Genomic DNA, 14416 nt, shown 5'->3' on the forward strand with positions numbered 1-14416 from the left:
GGCCGTTCAACGTCGCGCCGCGGGCCGGGCACGGCCGGGCGGCTCCGCGGGGCTGCCCCGCCGCTTCCCGCCGCTTCCCGCGGTCCCTTGGGATTCAGGGAAGCGGTGCACGCCTGAGAGGTGCCCTACGAGGCCCTGCCAAGGAGCAGGAGAGGCGAGATGAGGTGCTGCGGCCCAGCTCCCTCTCGGGTTAGACCTGAGAGGGACTGGAAACAGATGAAGATGGTGTCCTCTGTCCCACAAGGGGAGTCATGTTCCGTCAGGGCCTTACAGTGGAAACTGGGAGAAATAAGCGACTTTTGAACACAACTGTGAGGCCTCTACAGCTAACCTCATCCAGAAAGAAAAGGGCAATCCACAGGCCTTGGAAAGCTGTCAGTGAATTGGAAAACTGCCCTTGCCAATCTGCCCCATGGCACCAGGCAGGAGGGACCAGAGAACAGCCTCTGGCTTCTCAGTTACAGAAGTGATGGCATCCTTCATGGTTTGGAAATACAAATTTTTTCTCATTTTTTCTCACAACATGTAATCAACAAAAACAATGGGCATGCCCTGCTAACTCCCAGAGGAGCAGACTAAAGTTCCCTCATGTTAGTTTGCTGGACTTCACCTTACTTAAAAGTATACAACATTAATTAAAAGTCCTTAAGTTTTTGTTGATTTTTTTTTAACATATATATTTCATATCACCTACTAAGAACTCCAGAGGTTCAGAATAGGAAGGTAACACTAAGTACATAATTACATAAATCTCAAGTACTGAATTATTAATATCCACTGTTAGGATTTATACTCCTGGCTAGATGATAAAGACTGTTTTATTTTTTCCATCATGCAGCTTGGCTCTTCTTTGCTGCAGTCTCTGATTTTTATTAACTTAGGTATTTAGAGAAGAATACTGTCCCAGAAATAGCAGCTATTATATACAGATGTCACCCTCCTACAGTCTTCTCTCCTAACTCATCATGTTCCACTTGGTTTCCTGAACTGTTCACGCATGATGCGCTATCAACCTTCTCTTTGCAGGCACTGATGCAGCACATCTGCATACTCACTAACCCATTTGCTGCTGTTTAAGGTCTGATTTAAAGTAATTTCTCCCACGTGAATTAGTTTATACTCAGACATGTCCTGTTTCTTCTGACCCACCATCTATTCTCACGAGATTGTCATGTGAAACAGTTGCTCTCCTATTCTTACCAACCATTCCCTTAGCTACATCACAACTAATTATCAATTATTAATATGTAAGTGCACATAAATATTAAATGTCTCTGGCTGTTACTCCAGAACTGTTACTGATGGGAAAGTCAATGGGGCAACTAAGATAAGGGTATGGTTTTTCATGGAGCTGTTGTGCTTTTTGAAAGAAGTGTGCCAGGTGCAAACCAGATTCACACAAGATCAACACTACCCTTCTTGACATATTTAAATGGTATCACATACAGATGTAGAAGTACATGTTCTTCCAGTATTCTTACAGATTTAAATATGCTAAGGATGAACTAAACAGTAAAACCCTCACTTGTGTTTTCACAGGTGCTGTAAACTGGGCTGCTGCTTTTGATCTGTAAGGCAAGGAGAAGGGGCAAGAACAGAAATAGGGCAAAAAAAAAGAGAGTGTGCCAGGTATTTTGAAAGCTTGTTGCTTCTGGGCCTGCTGGGAAGATGGGAATATTTGGGCTGGTAATGGCTGTTTTCCAAGGCGCTGACCATCCCAGCAGGAACAGTTATCACCTCACACGCTGCTGCCCATGAGTTGGCAATGCCAGCATAGCACGAGGCCACTGTCCAGTGCCTGGCGTAAGGAGCGCTGGACTGCAGCCATTTCACAGATCCCAGCAACCTGCTCTCCTAAGCAACTTCGCCTGTGCCTACAGAGAATTGTGCTCCTGACTGGAAAATGAAAACATAAAGCAGAAAAAACAGTTCACTTATCAATTGTCTCCCAGTTTTCTGGTGCTGGCAATTACACTGCTGGAAATTTCTACTTCATTTGGTGGGTATTGTTTATGTTCTTACATTAAATGATGATAATCTAGTGTTCTCTCAAATACCTGATATATACAATAATTAATTTGAAGGGCCAATGACAGGTCTAGCCAAGAGAGATTTACTATATGTTGCCAAATATAAATATTAAAGGATTTTGTAGCTGTGTGAACAAAATGCTTATATGTAGGAAAAAAAACATCCCAAAACCGACTGGTTTTTCTATTGGGTGAACTAATCAGGGAAATTATTTCTTTTTAACATACTGATTGTGCTCCACAAGGCTGTAGATTGCAGGAAGTGACACAGTCGCACTTGCTCCCTGTACTAGATACGATTCAGGAAAGCAGAAGACATTTAATAAAGACAGTATCAACATTGCACGTGTAAAAATGAGCAATTGCACATCTAAATGAGCGTGTAATTGTAATTGCACGTGCTTTTAGTTTTGTAATGGATGGCACTTAACAGCAAAGTAATGACTTTGTGCTGAAATGAAGGGACTTTTGGGTCAGCCTGAGGGCAGACTTGTAGCTGCAAGTTTAAAAAGCCATTTTCAGTGTAATTTGATATTCAGTTGTGCAGCCAAATGTAAGCTGTCTGTTTGCATATATAATTGTGGTTTATTTAGCAGTACTTTTTTGGGAGACACTTTTTTTTTTCTTAAAGCCACATTCAAAGTAATTTAATCACAAAGCAATTTTAAAAAAAAAGGCATTATTTCCAATGTCGTGTCCCTTATTAAGTCAGTCAACAGAAAAAACACCGTAAATGTACATGTAAATATATTGTGCACACACAGAATGTTATAGTTTTATTTTTGTGACGTGGCTACTTTCAGCTGAACAAGTAACTTGCCCTGGGGGGGCAGCCTAGGGAAAGAACATAAAAGCTCTTTCACCTGCTGACTGTTCCTGAAATTGTGCTACTTAATATATTGAGGTTCATTTTTCAATAGAGTTAAGAATTCAGAATATTAATCATGAGTATTAATCTTGTTCTTTCTGACTACAGAAATTGTTGAATTAGAAGTGGGAAGCTATTGCTGTATTTAGTGCTTACCATCTGTAACCAGAGGAATGTTTATGATCAGCATATAATACTATATAAAATAATACATCAAATATATTTTCTCCACATACAAAAATTCTTTCAAGTCTGTCAACTGTCACACTTCTCAAATTAGGATTTTGTATTTTCCTTTAAAATTAATTTTCTGGTAACATTAATTGTAACAGATTCTCAATATTTTTCTTTAAATTTCTGATTTATTTAAATGTGGAGAAAAAAATCTCAACAACATGGATCAAAAGCACTGTGTAAGTATGAAAAAATCCCTAAATGACAGATAAAATTATTTTATAAATAAAATGTATATCAAAACTAAACATTCATTATTTTGGGGGAGGTCTGCCTTGTTCATCTCTATCGCTGAGGGATGGCAGTACTGAATTGCAGAGGTTAATTACTGCACCTGAACTGAAGGTGCATTCCGGAGGCACTGAATATTCTCAGTAAGTGCAGACACTGAACATCAGCATTTCAAGTGACCTTATTTTGCAGGCTCTGAAACAACAGCTGCATATCCTGCTTCTTGACAGGGATCCCAGAAGCCACAGGCAGGAGGATTAAAAGGCAGAAAGGCCCATGAAACCTGTGGGCTCTGCTGTGTAGAGTCCAGAGTAGCAGGGCAGCAGGGTGTGTGCTTACTGCCTGGTCCAGCACTGGCACTGCACATTTCTCAGTGTTGCTCTTTTGTTTTGATACACAAAATGATGTCTCTGTTGAAGAATTAGCCTGTGGGGAGCACAGCTCAGATGCAGAGCTTGAGTTTGCTACATGATTCATTGGATACTGGAAGAAGATGCCATGGGACAGTTGATGCCTAAAGACTGAAAACTGATAGACTGCAGCTAATAGCTTGATGAACTAACTTTGTATCTAAAGGAGGGTATCAGAAAGTATAAAGGTATCTGCTGTTTGCTTTTTTTTTTTTTTTTTTTACATTAAAAAAAGCATAAGGTAAAGAAGTTAGGAAAGATTTGTGGTTCTGCTTAGAATCAATCAATAAAAATTCATCTATCATTATTTGTGACAAACTCATAATCTGTACACACACACTTAGTAGTAGATAGATTAAACAACAAAACAAAAGATAAAAAAAACCCCCACACATACAGTTCTCTTGTGTGGTTTTAGATATTCACAAGGAAAGAGACTCACACATTTAATAAGTAATAACAGTCCCGTAAGAGTTCATTTTGCTTTGGGAGAACTGAAATTCTCAAATCAAGGCTTAATAGATTTAATGAAAGTTTGCACTTCTTTTTTTCTGGGCCAGAATTTCACCTGTTATTTGTATAGATTCCTTTACTCTGAATTCTTACATCTGATGCATCTATCATACATGAATTACAAGACCTTTATATATGCTGGAGTTAGTTTCTGAATCTGAAAAAAAAACTTCAAGAGAAATCAGTTCATGCTTCAATGCAATGAAGAATTCTGCCTTCCAGTATTTCAGTCATGAGAGTTGGGTTTAGTTCTTAGGCTGATTGAGATTGTTGTCATAGCTTTTAATACCATGAGTATATATAGAGTTGTATTACTAAGACACTGCTACCTTTAGACTCAGACTCAATCAGCATGATTCAGCAAATGGCACCAAAACCTGTACTGATAAATAAAGATGCAGTAGAATGTGGACAGAATAGTCAGGACCAAGAGCATTAACAGCCATAAAAAAGAGATCAAAGTTTGGAATGTGAGATAAGAAAACATGTATCAACTGTGCAAAAGAATAGTGATTATAAAAAATACACACATTAAAACTATGCATTCATGCTTCTTTGGATTGAGATAATTGTTTGTGTCATAGCTGTGACACGGTCATCCAAATTGTTGACAATTTTAGTTTACATGCCAAATAGGAAATATAATTTTAAGCTAATACAGCTGTAGTGTGTTCAGATGTATATATATGCATGAGATTAAGAATGACCTAATTGAAAATCAATCCTTCGTAAATTAATCCATTTTTATGCACCCTGGGAAATAAGATTTGCTTTTCACCTTGAAATATATTGTAAAATTACTAAATGCATATTGCTAACTATTGGAATGGAATAATTATGACCTTATTTAGCTTTTGCTAGATGTGAGGTATGGCTGATTTATAAGGAATCAGAATAAAGTTCCTTACTTATATTGGTATTTAAATTTTTATTTATTTACATGAGAGAGATTAATATTTCTATAGCTTTTAAGTTAGTACCTGTCTTACATCAATTCACTGTTCTTCTAGGTAGTGAATACCTAGTAGGTTGCAAAGATGAACTAAGAAGATAGCAATCAGTGTAACTTTAGTGCCTATTTGATCTTTCTGCATTACAAAATACATCATCTCCATTTCAGAAGAGGCAGGGGATAAGCCTTAGTCTTGTCCTAAAACAGTTTGGAGCATACACCTACCCCCTGTACAGAGATAATCTGGCTGCTGTGTGTGCTGCCGAAGACAGTGAGAATGTAAGAAAGAACAAAATTCTGTGCTTCACTTCACTGTGTGGAACTGATCTCTTGCCATGTGAGCTAGCATGAGAGGACCAAGATAGTGCATTGAAGCAATCTGAGAAATAGCAGTTCAGAGGAGCGCAGAACAAAGGCAGCAAGTTTTGTCTGTCTGCTTAGCAGCTGCTTTTTCTCTGCCAGAAACAGCAGTTTCATAGACTTAGGGAAGTAACTCCTGCCTGTGCAGAGACTCCTTGTGATAGAAACTAATTGCCAGAAGCAGGAGAGCTGTGGCAGGAGAACACTTGCACTGGGGTGCACTAAGGGAAAATGAATGCATTGTATGCCTTGGCTTGGCATTGCCTACTGCGGATCATCCTGCTAAAAGAAGCCAGAAACTGTACAGTTTATGCTCCAATTCACCCATTGTTTACTTACTCTCAGCTATCTAAGCTTGCCACTTCATTGTGGCAGTGGACCCATCAAATTTTGGCTGGTTTGTATCTCAGGTTGTTCTGGCCAGGAAGGCTTTTTCTCACCCAAATGCTCTTGATCAGTTACTGTGTGTCTCATAAAGGCAGGGAAAAAGCAAAGGTCATCAAACAGCAAATGAAAAGAAGTAACAGCAGCAAGTCAGAAACGAAAGAATTGTTGCTGTCATTAACCAAACATAGGAATAATTAAAAAACCCCAAGCACCCAAACAAAAATACACACAAAAAAGCAAAAATAATACCTAAAAATTCTATTTTGGAACTGAACCCCTATAACTACACCAGGAATAAACATTAATTTGATTTTCTGAATATGCAAAAGTTTTTTTTTTCTTGTAAGAATTGAGAAAAGTAATTCACGGCTTGTAAAATGAACAGTTGAAGTGTTTGATGTTTGTGAGAAAAAGTACACATCATGGCCCCCTAAATGCCAAAAAACTAAAGGCTTTAACCTTCATCTTACTAAAAATAAAAAAGAAACATCAAAAAATCAGATCAAGTTCTCCTTTCCTTGTAGGAAATACTGTTTGTTGGTTTGTCTCTGAGCATAAGGTTGCAGAGACATTTCGCCCCATAAGGCAGGTACAGGTGTTCCTTTGTTTTAATTAATAAATCTTACTTTCTGGGGCTTTACAAATATTACATTAATAATATGTCTTGGTCTGGATTAAATTTATACCAGTACATCATATTTATCTATTTTTTATACCACAGCTTTTACTAGAAGTTTTTTTAGAATGTATTTTTATGGAGCTTTAATCTGGATTTAGTGTTTATCATATGAGTGTAGTGAAAGAAATGTGCAAAAAAATTGTCTGTTTATATAAACTGTGTAATAAAAAGACATTTTCCCTCAAAGTTTGTAAATATAAAAAAATATTTTTAAACAAGTATTTAACTTTTCATGCTTTTAACTGCCACTGCCAATCAAACTCAGCATTTATGAAAAAACTGTACTTTTCTGGAGTAATCTTTTAAATAACATATTAATTGCAGTTTAATCAACAAATTTAACCCATTTTGAGATTTATTTAGTTTTTAATCCAAAGGTTTTAATTAAGCACAAGAGCATTGAGGAAGTTGAGATTTTGAGGGAGTCTTCTCAGTCATTCTTCAGACAAGTCTATCACTAGGATACCAGTTTCAACGAGGAATCATCATGTGAGCTGCTGTGACCCTCTCCACCTGTCCCACCTTCTCCACCCAGGAAGGTTAAACAGGGCTGTCAGTATCCCACTGAACACTAGGCATGTGCTGCCCTGGATCAGGAATTTGTTCACTGTTACCTCACCCCTGGAAAGTGACTTCAGGGACTCCACAGTGGTATCCATCACTTTATCAGCAATACCATTTTTAGCAGGAGAAGTAATCTGAACTTGATGTCCTGAATCCAAGCAAGGTTAGCATTGTTGAAACTACATTATATAGTTGTACTAAACAGAAAATGTTCTATCACTCTAGTCAGAGTGTCAGAAAAAGAAATTGTTATATTCATTGAAGCATATATTCCTCATCAATTTAGAAAATATTGTAAACTTAAAGAATGACAGAGATTCCATAAATAATAATGGAATAGGAAACTTAGGGTTCAGTCTGCTCACATAAATATCTCATTAAATCAACTCATGCCAAGGGTTTCCTTCAAGCCAAGATTAGGATCTCCTGTTACTTGAAAATTCCATTCAAGTTTTCCAGCTCAGCCAGCCTGTGTGCTTACAGGTGTGAGACCAAAAGCAGTTAATCCTAGTAGGGAAGTAAATTAAATTTCACAAATAAAAACATAGGAATTGTAAAATTTCTCATTATCTTCTTTCTCTGCCTACTCTCAGAAATCAAATCAGTATTACCAACACTTAATGCTGTATTAAAATACATGAGCTGCCGTGGGCATAACAACATTCTGCATTGTGTGATGGTACTGCTGTCCTGCTCCTGTCACTGTAGTAAGGGCTGGCTGCTGTGACAGCCAGGCTGCCTCTCTCCAGTAGGGAAGGGCAGTGTCCCACCCCAGCAGTGCCTCGCCGCCTGTGTGTGACAAACACTGCTGTCCCCATGTGCAGCCACGCATCACAGTGAGCTCTCCACACTCTTGCCCTTCTCTGTCTTCTTAATGCTAAAGCATGGGAAAAATCAATAGTTTTCAAGCTTTCACTTTGGATTTCAAAAAAATAAATAATTTTTGTTTTCAATTCAATTGCACTAGTTTTTTTAAACTAAATTGAAACAGAAGGGCTGCAGAGTGGTTGTGTTCTGTATTAATGACAGTTTAAAATCACTATGTTTAACAGATTTCATTTTCTGCTTTCTACTTTAAAAGAAAGATGAAGAAGAAAGGTTTATTCTCACTAATTATTACTTTGTTAAACTGGAAAAAAGCATTCTTGTTAAGCTTTCTGCTACAGATTTAATATCAGATCTAGATAGTATCTTATTGATACTATCTAGAAGGCTGATATGATACTATCTAGAAATGGCCATTTCTGCCTTTGTAAAATAAATTATGTTTGTACATCAGGGGTCTTATTATCAATAATAGCTGCTACATTATGTTTTCCAGATTTGGAAAGAAAAACACATATTTAAGGTTGTGTCTTCTTTTCACTGTTAACACAAACAAAAGGTGTTATTTGCTGCAAGCCTCCCAGTCCATGGAGTCCATTCCCTCTGATACTGGTGACAGGACATTTTAAACAAAACTGGATGAGGACTAGAAATGCGGATTTGAATGATTTTTCAGGAAACCTACAGCCTCTGTCCAGTTCAGCAATATGCAAATGAGACTACTGTAGTGTTTTTCTAATCAGCATAAAATCTGTGAATTTGGGGCCAATTTGGTTTTCCTGTTAACACTGTATAAGACAGTAGATGCTTACAGTGACAAGTGTCCCATCACCTTTTTGGGGATTGTAAAGAAAGCTGACTGCAAACCAGCTTAGAAAGAGATTAATGCATAACAATGATGAGAAACTTTTGTGTGTGTGCGCATCTGTATGAGAGCTGCATCTCTGGGGAAAAACTAAGCCATTTTGTAGCAGGCTCTGATTTGGTTTTTTGACCTTTTTTTTTGTACTGTGCATGCATTTTAACCATTCCTCTTAGCTCCTTTAGCTCCCTAGTGTCCAGTTTAGACAATCTAAATTTAGCATTAAATACAGCAGCTTTGTGACATTTACTCATTTATTTAAAAACCTACAAAAAATAAGATCGCCCTTGTAGTTCTTGTTTTAGTCCACATGGGGTGATTTAACCCACATATGGTTTATGTGGGCTCCCCCTTTTCCTGGAACACAGAGGCTCTCTCTGGATGCTGTCAAGCTCATGACATTTCTGCCAGAGTCCCTCAGTCACACAGGACAGTGCTGATGGAGGGAACTTGTGGGGAAGTGTGCTCTTAACCACAAAGAGGAATAATGTCTTAATCACAAAAAGGAATGCTTTGCTCTACAGGTCGTCCAGCTTCCATGATCTGATACAAGGTAGGCTGAAGCAGGCAGCATTGGTGTCAAAGAGGAAGACCAGAAGACCAGCTCATAACCCAGGTTCTCTCCATCCTCACCCTATTGCTGCCAAGTCAGGTGGATAATGATCCATAGACAATGGAGTACTGAAAGCATCTTCACAAGGGTGCTGCAATCCTTCATGGACTAGATACTGTGCCAAAAGGCATACCATGCCACACACACACAGACAAACGTAGCAGTCTGCATAAAGGTTGGTTTAAGCAGAATTTAGTGTCATTAATAAATTATTAGGTGTTTCCTAATAGTGTTTTCCTCTGTGTGATTCCATAGTGTGATTTCCTCTGTTTCAATTCCTTGGTTTGATTCTCATGGATTGTGTTTCCTGCTTCAGTTTTGTTATCACTCACTATTCCCCTCTATGCTCCTTCTTCATCCTGACACTCCCTGTTACTTTATTTTCCTCCTTCATGTTGCCCAATTGCCAACAAAATAGCCTGCAATACTGGGGGAGGTGGTCCTTTCTTCTTTCAGATATGATAGAAGGAGGAATTACAGGAAAGTCATGTGTATTTCCTGTACCTCCAGAATAAAGGCACCAATTTAACCAGTTCAGAGGAAACAGATATACAGTACAAAACAGATATTCTGAAGTTTTTAGCTGACTACTTCTAACAAATGTCTACTGAGAGCACACATTTTTCCTAAGTCTTGTAACTCAGCCATATTTCAGATCACTTTGCAGGGGAGTTAAAAACAGCAGCTTGATCCTACCAAACTGCTCCAAAGCAGAGTGCAGGGATAGCTGAAATTGTATAGAGCTATATGGTTTTATATAAGCATAAACAGTTTTTCTCTGTTCTCATTCCTGGCAGAACAGTACTATTTGAACTGGAACTGCACAGAAAATACACATGAGACTTTTGGGATGGAAAATTTTGATCTAAAAGATTAATATCTAGCATTATAAGCATCAAAGAGACAACTAAAGCTCAGAGAATGGAAATATTAGGCAAGTTAAATATTTTTTAAAGCATGCTTTCTAGTTCATTGACCTGTCCATCAAAATAACAATAGTGTGCATTTATGTTGAAAGGAATGCAAAGTATTGTTTTCTTACTCCTAAATAAGAAAGGTGCACAAACTACAAACAGCACTAGACTTTTTTAGCCCTTTTCCACACTGATTAGAGACAAGTATTTTTGATGGGGGAGAAAAACCCAAAACCCAGCGAATGCCAGTTTGTCAGACAGATTTCTGAAGGAAGACTCCTTGGGTGACTACATTTTCACTGAAGAAGAACTGAAGCCAGAGAACTCTTGTGAAAATTTTTTGTGTCTGCTGGTTCATCTGGCTGGTGGCTGTTTGGGGTTCCTTGCCATACAACCTGCTCAGGGCATAGGCTCCAAGCTTGTAGAGCTTCTTGGGAGATGTGTTACACCTTTTAAATTACTGGTGAACAGAAATTTTGTATTAAAGATTCATATCTTGAAGACACTCTATGTTTTATCTCTCTGATATAGTTAGAAATTATGTTCAGTATGTTGTAAAAGCACTCCTTAAATAGGCAAGGATTTGGTATACTTCATAAGTTTAACTTGAGAAACTGGCAGATACAACACACAGTGGTATCAGTTACAGATATAAAATTTAAAAATATGCAAAGAAAAATATGAGAATCACATTACAAAATTAAAGAAGACCCAATATACTTCAATAACGCTACACAGACAAGCCATATTAAAATAAAATTCTCTACCTATTTCCTATCTAGGCAACTTTGCTAATTTTTTAACAAATTGAAAGCAAGACAAGAAAGATATTATACATGCGTAAGAGACTTCATTAATGGACAATGAAGATTTAAAGATTGCTTTGGAAATACTAAAAATTGACTCTGATCCTTCTATGAGGGTAAAGTGCTGTATGTTATTCAGCCTGTCAGCAAATCCTTACACAATTTAACTCAAATCAGTCCTGAAATTCCGTCAGCCAAATCATTTTCCCGAGGAAATATTGCAAAAAAAAATAAGCAGCATGCCCTCAGAGGTGTTTTCTAACCTCAGTCTCTTATTCCCTTCCAATTGTTTGGGGTGGTTTTAGACATTAAGTAATGCACATAAATCTAAGTAAGCTGGAACTATAACCATGTCATTACAAGTTCATATAAATTCATGCCAAAGAGCTACTTGCTCATTATTTACTTTGAAATTGTTGTTTCTCCATTACATGATATGCTGTAATTGGATAAAATGCTAATATGCAACTGTCCATATGACCCTATGCATCTCATCAAGCTTTATTGTTTAGCCAAGTGTTCCTTGACCCACTCATTTTACTAAGTCATTGCAATGACATACATCTTGTCATCTAGATTAATTTCCAGTCCATAGTCCTATCTGTTACTTTTGTTCACAAGATTTAGCTGAACACACTTCTTTCAAATGAACTCTTAAGAAGAACCATAAAACCCAGGTTTTAAACAGGTTATACAGGTCCAGATCCAAAGTCTGTTACAGTCACGTCCTTTTTTTTTTTTTTTTCCCCCCAAAACCAGACAACATTAATGCCTATAACTGAATATAAAAGCAGAGAAAGTGGTACAAGGATACCTTCCTGGTAGACTCCCCCAGATTCCAGTGAAGTGTAACATGATGAGCTGCTAGCTAATCAGGCTAACAAGTAGCTTTATTGTTCTAAAATAGAAGCCCTTTTGTGGTTAAAGTTGTAGTAAACTGAGCCTAGATATTCTTTTCTTGTTGGCTTAAATATCCATAACAAAAATCTTGCAAATAACTTAAATCGGATTAAGTTCCTCTCTCCCCTCTCTTTCATGACCTCCATCCAGCCTTTTGCTCCTTCACATTCATGCAATCTGCTGCAGGTCACCAGTACCCATAAAATCACGGAAAGAAATCTGAATTAAGGAGGCACTTTCAAAGTTATTTTCAAGCAGGGTATTGTCCTGCAGTGATGTGTGTACAGTGCAGTTGCTCACACTCCTTCAGTATAACTCTGCTGCTGAGTCCTGGGATAGGCACAGTTGGAAGGTTGAGGAAGGGGGACAATTTAATCTGGCTACTGAGACAAACATGGTTTGTAACACCCCTGTAAAGCAACTAATTTTTAGTATGAAGGGGGATTTAATATAACAAGAGCCCAGCTTTCAAATACTACACATTATACTAAATATTACAGATAGAATTTTCTATTCCAAGTAATTTAGTGATACTCATTTCTCCAACACTGATCTATTTTTCCACAACAGATTTTTTGAAAGGTAAAGCTCAGTCCCTGGTACTGTTAATCCAAATGACACATAAGGAATTAAGTAGGAAAACAGGATGAATCAAATTAATGCAGTCACCCAACTTGCTTTCAGTTTTTAACAGCTGGAATTATAATAGATAAACAGCATACTAACTTGACAAACATTAAGTATTTCCAAAAAGCTGGTATGCATGGCTTGCCACATCTTCCCAGTTTGATAATCAGTATATTTGAATAATTTTACTGATGTGTTTCTCAAGCTTGCTTAGAAGGACATTTCAAAGATATTTTTGGAGTGCATACTTCATTCAGTATGGAATTTTTGCTGTTGGAAAAGGCAGTGGGATAGATCTAACATGGCAAATAGTCTTGCTGCTTTTCACCTATTTATTATTCAAGTCCTTAAAGTTAGTTACAAAGATTTTCTAGCACTTCATCTGAAGCTGCTGCTCCAGCATTCCCTCTGTTTATAAAAGCATACACTGAAAGACAACATCCATTTCTCAGCAATAACCACTAATGACTCTACAGCTGCTCCAGCATCTTCTCCAAGCACTTCATGCTGAATTTCTTATCAGGCTGATTTGAAAGATCTAGCTTCTTTCAACATGCTGCTTGTGACTAAGATCTTCTGATAACCTAATATTCAGAAACACTACCCTCTTGGCCCCATAAGACAACATATCAACAAATAAAATCAGTAAATGACTTCTTCATCAGTAGGTTTACACTTAAAAAATTAAACACAGTTTAAGGTCTGAAGTGTTTCCTAGTCAAGGACACACAGTTTGCATAAAAGCTCTTTGGTGGAATGGAGTGGAAGGAGAGCAGGGAAGGGGGGAACTAAAACCTCAAAGTGCAAAGGTCCTTAATCGTGAATTTGAATAACTCCTTCCCATACCGAACACAAAAATAATACCTTAAGGAAAAAGGGCCATGAAAGTCACCAAAAACAATGGGTGATTATAAAACCTGAAAGTTGTTCTAGTGGTCCATATGCACAGGACAGGATTTTTTTTTTTAAAAGTTAAAGTTCAGAGAAGTTTATTGGATTGATATGGAGTTCAGAAGAGAGTATGTCGACTGTCTGCAAACAAGCCTGCTTCATAAATGGCCCCATCCATTTGAGTCTCTTGTAAAGACCCATCAGATTCTACCATTCAATTTCTTAGCTGGGGAAAAGATCACAATTCTATGTACCCAGCAATGGTTGAAATGTAGTAACATTTTACAGAAATAACTACCGTGTTTTACTTTGCAAAAGGAAGTAGTAGCAAACATTGTGCTAGTACTCTGTTCCAGAAGAAATAAGTTACTTTGTCCATGTATCATCCTTTCTGCTGGACACGATTGAGATGAAAAAGGAGAAACACAAGACAGGAAATAAAGTACACTTTAATGCAGGGGAGAAAAGTACTAATTCCTTTGATTCATTAAAATAACATTATACCCAGCCCCCTCCCACTGACACCCTCACTAAAGTTACAAAAGCAGTGGATGATTTTCTGTACAGCCCCAGCCTACTTCATTTCACAATGTGGAGCGCAGGCAATACTTTGAAACACAAAGTAGCAGAAAGAGTATTCATAGGTTCAAATGAAAAGTGAGTACAGCAAATTCCAACAGTGAAGGAATGTAAAAAGCACTAGGAAAAGAAGGGAGTATATTAATCCATCAATAAGCCATTGACTAAAGA

The sequence above is a fragment of the Corvus cornix genome, chromosome 2, assembly GCF_000738735.6.
Source record: "Corvus cornix cornix isolate S_Up_H32 chromosome 2, ASM73873v5, whole genome shotgun sequence".
Classification (NCBI taxonomy): Eukaryota; Metazoa; Chordata; class Aves; order Passeriformes; family Corvidae; genus Corvus; species Corvus cornix.